Raw genomic sequence first — 10,664 nt, 5'->3', positions numbered from 1 at the left:
CCATAAGAGCATTTTACAACGGCGATTTAGCCACTGCTTTCATTTTTTTAATAATTTATTCTCCATCTTTTAATACGCTTTTCTTAAAAAAAAAACATTCATACATTTTCTTCTACACTACCAACATAAATAAATGTATATGTATATATATGTATATATATATGTATATGTATATATATGTATATGTATATATATATGTGTATATATATGTATATATATGTGTATATATATGTATATATATGTGTATATATATGTATATATATATGTATATATATATATGTGTATATATACGTATATATATGTGTATATATATATGTGTATATATATGTGTATATATATATGTATATATGTATATATATGTGTATATATATGTGTATATGTATATATATGTATATATATATGCATATATATATGTGCTTATATATATATATATATATATATATATATATATATATATATATATATATATATATATATATATGAGCAAACAGTTAATAAATTATGTTAAAAAACATATTTAATCTGAAAAGGAAACACTAGATAAATGGATAGTTCTTAATCCACGGAGTTTCGAAGAAATACTCTCCTTCTCATCAGAGGGTAGGAATTAGCAAAATGCGGGATCGGATTTTGCATGCAGAAGTATTTGATGAAACAACAAGTAAGTCAAAGATCTTACTTGAAAACAAAATAAGTTAAGCAGAGGGAATATGGTAAAGAAAAAGGTGATTACACATGAATGGATAGTCTGGTGGAAGATAAAAAATCCAGTGACGGTAAAATCCAAATGTAAAACTTCAAGAAAGTTAAAAGAATTTCCATTTGTACAAGTAAAATCGAAGGAAATCCCGTAATTGGAAGAAGATGTTCCATAATAATCCAAAGGCAGAAATCCATGGAATAATTCACAAACATGTGTACAAGGAAAAAAATAATATTAATAAAAGAAAAATAAGATGTGCTTTTCACTCCACTTCCGAGACATAACCATAAATAAAAAAGATCTGGGAAGGGAAAGGAGAGAAAAAAAAATGATCAAGTTAAAAATAAAATATAAAATAAAGGGAAACAAAAGTCAAAATGACCCAGACAGGAAATATTAAAGGCGCGAAAATATATATAGGGCAAAATAATATAGGTCAACTGAAATGTACAGGTCATCACTTAAAAAAATGTCAGCAAAAGTTGTTAAACGACACTAAAAGGAAAATAAAAAAGGAAAATAAAGATAAATAAATAAATATATAATAAATAAATAGAAAATAAAGAATAAATAAATAAATAAAAAATAATAAAAACAAAAGATAAAATATAATATATAATATAAAATAAAATAAAATAAGAATAAAAAAATTAAAAAAATTAAAAAAATAAAATTAAATTATTTATATATATATATATATATATATATATATATATATATATATATATATATATATATATATATATATATATATATATATATATAACGACAAACGCAAAGTTATATTAATCTTTCCAACCAAGAATTAACTGAGCATTGAAAAGAATTTCTTGCACTCGGACCCAATTTTCATTTATTAAGAACTTACAACCACCAAAATAAAAAGGCCAAAACAGAACTCTTAAGCCTAACCAAATCGAAATTTGAAATAAGTGGTATTGAGATTTGGAAAAATCTTTTAAATCGATTTTCGCTCAGAAATTTGGCTGTCAAGTGGTCAAGGTTCAACGATTTGACCTTTAAAAACTCTACCAAACTCCTTTGCCAATTTTGGGTCTAAACACTTGAAATTTTAGATGTAGGTTACTTGAACATGGATCAGTCTTTTTTATTTAATACCAATAAATGTTAAGGGGTCATAATTGGGGTCAAAGTTAAAAAGAATTGACCACCTGCGATCTCTATCAAATTACTCAGCCAATTTTTGGTCCAAACATTTGAACTTTTACATAGAGCGTATTAAGACAAAGGGCAAGCTTTTTTAATCGGTGTTTGGATGAAGATTTGGCTGTCAAAGGGTCAAAGTTCAAAAGATTTTACCTTTGCGATCTCTAGCAAATTATTCAGCCAATTTTGAGTTAAAACATTGGAAATTTTATTCTACATAGATTATATGCAGTAAACATAATAGTATTTATTCTACATAGATTATATGCAGTAAACATAATAGTATTTATTCTACATAGATTATATGCAGTAAACATAATAGTATTTATTCTACATAGATTATATGCAATAAATATAATAGTATTTATTCTACATAGATTATATGCAGTAAACATAATAGTATCAAGTAAACATAAGTCCAACCATCTGATTAGTATGAAAAAAAATTATACTTAGCATCTCAAAAAGAATATCTAAAATATCTCAAAATGGTGACTGTATAAATGAAGACATGAAAAAAAGTCTCATTCTAATCTATCTATATATCTATAAAAGTGAACGTATCTGTCTGTCTGTGTATCTGTGTGTGTGTGTGTGTGTGTGTGTGTGTGTGTGTGTGTGTGTGTGTGTGTGTGCGTACATTTCCCTACGCAACAACTCTGTCAATTTTAAGTCTACAGACTCGAAATTTGGTATACAGGGTACTGAGATTTGGGAAAATCTTTGCGATACGTTTTCGGCCAGAAATTTGGCTGTTAAGGGGTCAAAGTTCAACGATTTGACCTTTGAGAACTCTACCAAACTCCTCCGGCAATTTTGGGTCTAAACAATTGACATTTTAGATATAGGTTCCTTGGACATGGATATAACTTAATAACTTGATTTGAGCCTAAAACAATAAATGTTAAGGAGTCATAATAGGGGTTAAATTTTAAAAAATTGACCACTTATTTATTTTTTTGCTCAACATACACCTCCAAACACCCGGGCTACGCCGAGCTGAACTGCTAGTATTTAAAACAACTTTATTGGTTATCTTTGGGTTAGTTTAAGAAAAAGGGTTAGTTGGTAAGAGTTTATGTATTGAGACTTTGATGATTATACAGGCCTGTTGAAAGAGAAAAGTGTTCAGTGTATACATGTTGAAGTTGGTAGCTGGAGCATGCGTCCATGTATGGCCGGGGGCAAAAGAGTAGAGAGTCCTGTGATAAAAAGAGGGTATGTGTGTATACTGCATGTGGAGACAACCATGTTTGCTTGTTTGTATTCATGCTAGCCCGGAACCAAAGGGAGATAAGTTAGGAAGTTATATAGAGTGAAACGTTGTGAAAATATTGCTGTAGAAGTTCATTTGCCAAATTGTATGGATGACTCTTCTCTGGAGTTCCATTTGAAAAGCATCCATGCCGACATTTCTGAATCAATGGATGCTGTAAATACTTACAACTTCAATTCTTTATGGTCATGCGTATTGCTGAAGACAGATTCGTAGTTCTTATTTGCATCTCGAATCGTGTTTTGATTGTAATACAGGATGATTGCCAGAAAAGCGTGAAATTTATCAAATGGTAATTTATTCTTACAAAGATTAAGTTTTATAAAGTTTTTTTCAAAGACTAATATTATAATACACTCACAGGTGCTTGAAATGTCGTCTGTGCAAATCGACGAAATGAATAAGCTTGTTTGTATCCATGCTAGCGCAGAGCCAAAGGGCAGAGTCGCGTTCCACCAGCAAAAGCCAAGAAAGAGAGAGAGAGAGAGAGAGAGAGAGAGAGAGAGAGAGAGAGAGAGAGAGTATGTGTGTGTGTGTGTGTGCGTGTGTGTTGCCGGTTTAACGTTTTATAAACTCAGTCACACGACTGAGAACTGGCTTCTGATTGGACATGCCAGGAAGGAAGTGTATTTCAAAATCTCCAGCCACGAGAATTCACTACTGCTTATATTTGTTGCAATTTCGTCTGGCACATAAGACTAAAATCGATATATCTCCCACTCTACAAATATAATTGGTATGTGTGTTACGTTGTGTGTGTATATGAATAGGTTCTATAATGATGTACATGTTGAATAGTGGGTTTTATATTTTATCTGTATATTCGTGTACGTGTAAATGTGTGTATGTATATACATCGTATCATTTAGTTGATCGTCTAGTGTGTATATTTTAACATTTATGCAACAGTTCTAACAGGAAACGATTGACGTGGACGTATCGAAACAGTTGTAGACAAACAGTTCTTTTTAACAGCTGTAAATAACACGGCATATACCTGAATTATATACAAACATTTATTTTCATGATTTCAGCTGACATCTTCAAAGATTACAATGTCTTTACATCTTGGCTGCCTGAGGAAACACAGTTCCCCGTGTCATGGAGAGACTAACTCCTCCTTGAGGCGTCCGTTCTCTCTGATGATGTCCAGCTAACGACTGACTAGAATCTCCCCAAATCTACATCTCATTACGTGTCTCAGACCAACAGCTGATGTAACCTCAATCTAGTTATTTGTTTATGCAAACCAAAATCATGTTTACATCTATTTTCTATTCTCACATTCCTTTTGTAGTGATATTATTATTTACTGTCAATCACTTTTTCCCAATCTAATTGTTTATTTTTCTAATAATAATTGATCCAGTGACCCGCTGTCACTCGAATCAATTAATAATGATAATCAGCGAGAAATCAATGGTAAGAGGCTGTTGCGATGATGCAAATTTATTTGCAAATGCTATCGAAGGAGGAGGAGAGAGCTGAACGTCTGGGGAGACTTGTTGTCACTCAGTTTCTAGAGAACACCACAGGTCTCCAATCAGATCGTTTGTTGACTTGTGTGAAAGCTCCATGTGAGCCAATAATAATAATGTTTTAACCCTTGGCCCTGCTTGCCACAGTTAACACAGATACTACGCTATGATCACAGCCAAAGGGTCACAACATTACATGTGTACAGAAATGTATTCATATATTATGTGTGTTTCACGATTATCTGAAAATAAATAAATAAATAAATATTTCTCCAACACACAAACAAACATCGACTTTTATATATAGAATATAATAGATAGATTTTAGTGTTGGGATGATTAACTGGAATCGGGAATCAGAAAAATTGGAACTTTTAGTGCATCAGAATCAGTATTGGAATCAGCATTGGAATCAGAAAATTATTTATTTTAATCCCTGGCAACGCCATGTAGGTACAGGCTTATAATGGGGAATATTTGTTAGGTGCCTGTGAAAATGAGCCTCGGTCGTGATCGATGTTATCTAAAAAAAATTATATTGGCAGCGAACAATTCTACAAATTTTGGCGCTTGATTAGAAGCCAATAATCTTATCTGCCATGTTTTTTTTGGGGGGTGGGGGCGAGCAAATTGCCAGTCATTTGGGATCAATAATCAATAATCATCTTTGATCTCGACCAACTTCTTCCCGATGGATTCTCTTTCGAACAACAGCAGCAATCAGAAAACGCTTCGCTTTTTTTTCTTTTTTTTTCAAAGGAATCACTACTTATCAAGGCCCAGACGCCACTCGAAGATAATAGTTAAAGAGTTTACAGTCGTCAAAAGGACATTATAGTAATCGTTAGAAGTGTAAATTTGGTAAAATTGGATTACTTAAGGGGAACGGCTCATCAAGAACTTGTTTACGTTGGACTTGAAGAAGGTCATATTGTAGTCAGCTAGAAAGCAGGTAAATGGAAGAGAGTTCTACAGGTGTGCAGTTCTTAAAAAGAAGCTTTGTTCATGGAATCTACGTTTAGGTTTAGGCACAGATAAAGAGTGGGAGGAAATTATTGATAGCATTTACAGCCAAATAAGTGTTTCTCGTGAATGTTTGGCGAGGGGGGACCATAGATTGGAGCTCAGACGAGCACTGGCCATGAAAATAATGATAAAACAGAGACAGAATCGCAATGTCTCTTCTGTGAGAAAGAGGTTGAAGGGAAGAGAAAAGGGCATCCCCCACTAGGCTACGAAGTCTATTCTGAATTCTGTCAAGGTAGGATAAGGTCTTCCTAGCAGCTCCTGTCCAGATGTGACAGCAATACTCCATCCTTGGATGTACCTGGCTCTTATATAGGTAGAGAATTGCATCAGCAGGTAGATATCTACTGGATCGATAGAAGGATCCCATCATTTTCCCACTTTACCCAAATAAACATGTGCTTTATTTTCAATGTACAGGGTGTAATGATAAAAGTGTCGCCCTAGAGAAAACAACACTACAGCTTTATTTTAAAATTTATATTGAAAAAATAATTCAGATAACTTGATTATTTAATAGAGCTGATATCTATTCAATATAACTGCCTTCAGCCTCAATCACCGCCTAGATATGGGTTCTGAACTGGGAATATGCCTTTTCTACAAGCGCCAGTGGGAGCTCAGCAAATTCTTGGCAAATACTCGGCAGATGACGGCTGGTTTTGGTGTTGTGGGAGGTCATGTTGGTAATGTTCTCGATGTATGACCAAACAAAGTAGTTCAGTGGGTTCAGGTCGGAGGAAGAGGAGGAGGGTGGGCCAGTGAGAGAAGGGTACAGTCGTAGCATTTGTTTTGAAGCCAAGTCTGGGTCTCTTTGGACTTGTGGACCGGTACCGAGTCCTGCTGCCACACCCAGAGTCTGCCAGCGACCACCTGATTGCCGCAGGGGATCACCACACTTTTCACTTTGGTGTTGACTTTCAAGCTGACTTCAAAGATGTAAAAAGTGGCACGATGTGGTCCACATTTGAAACCACACCAAAGAACAATAACTGTAGCCGGAAACTTTGTTTTCATCAACCTGGGCACGTCCATGTTATTCGTGGCAATCCAGCGATGCATTTTCTGGGTGCTAGCTATCGTCTTATCATAACTTGGATCGGTAGCGAGCATGAGTTGCTTGTTGAACATTGTGTCACTTTCAGACATGATAGAAGGCTCCTATTACTCTTGGGATTTGTATACAACTGGCCAACTAGTAGATGGTCAGTAACAAAAAAAAAAAAAAAAAGAAAAAAAACCCCGGTTTTCATCAAACAGAAATCGAATCATGTCGTCTTTTCTAGGGTGACAATTTCATAATCATTATTGTAAAAATTATCTACATACACCTTTACCCCCCCCCCCATCACTATTTATCACTATGAATGGTTAACGATTTTAAATCTGGTTTATAAACTCATTGATGCGATGCTAGCATTCGACTTTTCTTCTGGCTTGCCCAATCACAGACAAGCCCTCAGTCAAGCTAAGCACGTAACAAGTTACCTCCCCTTAGAAAAGTTGATAAATGGGTTAACACGGGGTTTACTCTCTCTCTCTCTCTTTTCCAACTATACTAGGAGACTAACGTGAGCTGACCCTTTTCCATGGCACTTCTTCCAAAGGCAATTTTTTCTCTTGGGATGTAACTTGAACCTTCCAGGCTCTCCTGCCCCTGGGTCTGACAAAAAGCACCATGTACTCAACATGGCTACTATAACCGTACATGCATGGACTTATTGTAACACACACACATATGCATGCGCACACACACACACACACACACACACACACACACACACACATGACCCTCTTGAGGGTTTAATTATTTTCCTACTTATCTTTCTCTGCAAAGGAAAAACATGTCACTCGGCATCAGGGGGAGGGGTTAGGGTTAGGAGAGAGTATGTAACATAGTGCGGACAACGATATGCAAATGTGTACGAAATAACGTCACTGGTAAAGAAAAAAGACTACGAAGAGGAGAAAGAGAATGATCACGGAGGAAACGTGGAGCACAGAACAAAAGAACGTTCAAGATCACATGGGTGACGTCACGGCCGTAACAATGAGGAAATAAATACTGTTGTTACAAAGAAAAAGCGAGCCAAAGTTATTTTTTTATTTTTTATTTTTTTTTTACATGGGCATCGCCACTTATCAAGGCCTAGATACCACTCGAGGATAATGGTTAAGAGTATACAGTAGTCAATTGGACAATATAGTAATTGTTAGTAATGGAAATTCTGTAAATTTGTTAAATTAAATCAAACGGCTCATCATGAACTTGTTTACATTGGACTTGAAGACAATCAGTTTGTAGTTCGCTGGAAAGCAGGAAAACGGAAGACAGTTCCACAGGCATGCACTTCTAAGAAAGAAGCTTTGTTCATGGCCTCTATGTTTAGGTTTAGGCACAGATAAAGAGTGGGGGAATTTTTGATAGTGTTTTGACCTAAACAGGTGTTTCTTGTGAAAGTTTGGCGAGGGGGAACCATAGATTGAAGCTCAATCGAGCACTTGCCATGAAAATAACGATAAAGCAGAGACAAACTCGCAACATCTCTTCTGTGAGATAAAGGTTGCAGGGAAGAGAAGAGGACATCTCCTACAAGGCTTTGAAGTCTATTTTGAACTCTATCAAGGCAGGACAAGTCCTTTCTAGCAGCTCATGCCCAGATGTGGCAACAGTACTCCATCCTTGGATGTACCTGGCTCTTATATAGATAGAGAATTACATCAGCAATGAGATATCTACTTGATCGATAGACGGTTCCCATGATTTTTCCAGCGGCCTTGGCAACAGATTTGATGTACGTGTTCCATTTCAGATCAGGAGTAAAGATCAAAGCCCAGAAGCTCGTCAAAACATGAGGCCTCCCCAAGACGAGAGCCATTCATTTCAATTGATACTAGAATTTTCTATTCTTTTTGTAACTTCAACTCGCTTTTCCTGTATTCTTTCTGTCTTTTTTCTCTTTTTCTGTCTTTTTTTCCTCTTTTTCTGTCTTTTTTTTTTTTTTTGGTCTCCTTTGAGACTGAAACTGCATACAATGAAAAGGAAAATACGCCCAAATACATTATACATGTTTTATTGCCATATCGACAAACGTAAATGAAAACAGTAACATCACATAACAGAACAAATACAAGACGATAAAAATGTTCATAAACTCACCCACTCATTAATAAGACAGATATGATTAAAGATTAGACAGTTGAAAGAGAGAGTTAATGGATGCACAGTACTAACGATTACTACAATATTATCCCATTGATTACTGTACATGCAATAACCCTTATCCCCGAGTTGCTTCCGGGCCTTGATAAGTGGTGACTACTATGTAAAAAAAAAAAAAAGAAAAGAAAAGAAAAGTTAGTAGCAGCAGACAGGGACAAAAGATTAGAGAGTCCTATGAGAGCAGGAGAGTTCAGTTCATGTGTGTATCGCATTGAAGTTTGTTTGTGGAGATAACAGAACAAATACAGACCCCTCCAAAAAAGGGTCCAAACTCTAATTAGGCCCCGTTTCTTAGTGTTTTGTCCGAATGAAATGAAACTTTGGTCATAACTAGTTTATGATGGACAGGGGCAAAAGATTAGAGAGTCCTACGAGAGCAGGAGAGGTTCATGTGTGTATCGCATGGAAGTTTGTTTGTAGAGGTAGCCATGTTAGTTTGTTTGTATTCTCGTTGACTCAGGGCTAAAGGCCCAGGTGAAGTTTTGCCCCAACAGCAAACTGTGTAGGCAAACAAGAGCCGGGAAGAAAGAGAGAGAATTGCCGTGTGTTTAACTTTTCATTAACTACGTCACGTGATCAACTCACCCAAGTGATGGTCTTTGATTGGACAAGCCAGAAAGGAAGTTGGCCGCTACAACCAATCAGCAATGATATTATAAAATAAAACATATTAAAAATCTTAAGCTGCGAGTATATGCTGCTGCTGCTGCTGCTGTTGTTGTTGCTGCTGCTGCTGTTGTTGTTGCTGCTGCTGCTGCTGCTACACACAACAACAAAACTACAACAAGCCATTATTACAATTTTTAATATGTGCTTAATTTCTATGCTCGGCGCTGGTTGGTGCAAGGATTTAAATTCTTTTCTGGTATTGTAAGTCGGGGATCACCAGTGTTCATGATCTAATTTCCCTACTTATTTTTCTCTGTAAAGGAAAAACAGGTATGTCATTCAGCGTCAGGGGGGCGCAGAATAAAAGGAAAATACCATGTCGGCAAATGGAAATGAAGAAAGTAACATTACATAACAGAACAAATACAAGTCGATACAAATGTTCATAAACTCACCCACTGGGTGGTATCCCTATCATTAATAGGACAGATATATTCCGCCAACGCCGGGGTTTATGCTCAGCATGGGAATAAGTGTTTCTCTATCATGTAACGTAGGATGCTTTTCTCACTGGATTGACTCCATCGTATATAAGATTAAATGATTTAATTTGTGGCAAACCTGTTTTTTTTAAATTTCAACATTCACGAGAAATGCTCGTTTGGCTGAAAACACTATCAATAATTTCCCCCACTCTTTATCTGTGCCTAAATCTAAACATAGATTCCATAAGCAAAGCTTCTTTCTTAGAACTGCACACTTGTGGAGCTCTCTTCCGTTTACCTGCTTTCCAGCTGCCTACAATATGGCCGTCTTCAAGTCCAATGTAAACAAGTTCTTGATGAGCCGTTCCCCATTAAGTAATCCAATTTATCAAATTTACTCTGCTAACGATTGCTATGATATAGCCCCTTTGACGACTGTAAAGTCTCTAACCTTTATCCTCGAGTGGCCTCTGGTCCTTGCTAAGTGTGTCACACAGTGCATTGTGCGGAAACATCTGGATGTGTTGGATTGTCAATGGTAGCGGAGGCCGGATGTACACGCTGATGGGGGTCTCAGGTTAAAGCTGTTGACATCGCACGTGCATCGGGGAATTCGAGACTGATATAAACAAAGAGAGTAGCTTATCAGAGGGAGAAGGAGAGAAAACAGACACGTGGCAATTGCACTTAAGGGAAC

This window comes from Euprymna scolopes, chromosome 44 (genome assembly GCF_053919585.1).
Source record: "Euprymna scolopes isolate OS-2025 chromosome 44, ASM5391958v1, whole genome shotgun sequence".
Lineage (NCBI taxonomy): Eukaryota > Metazoa > Mollusca > Cephalopoda > Sepiida > Sepiolidae > Euprymna > Euprymna scolopes.
Note: the sequence above shows the minus strand (reverse complement) of the source record.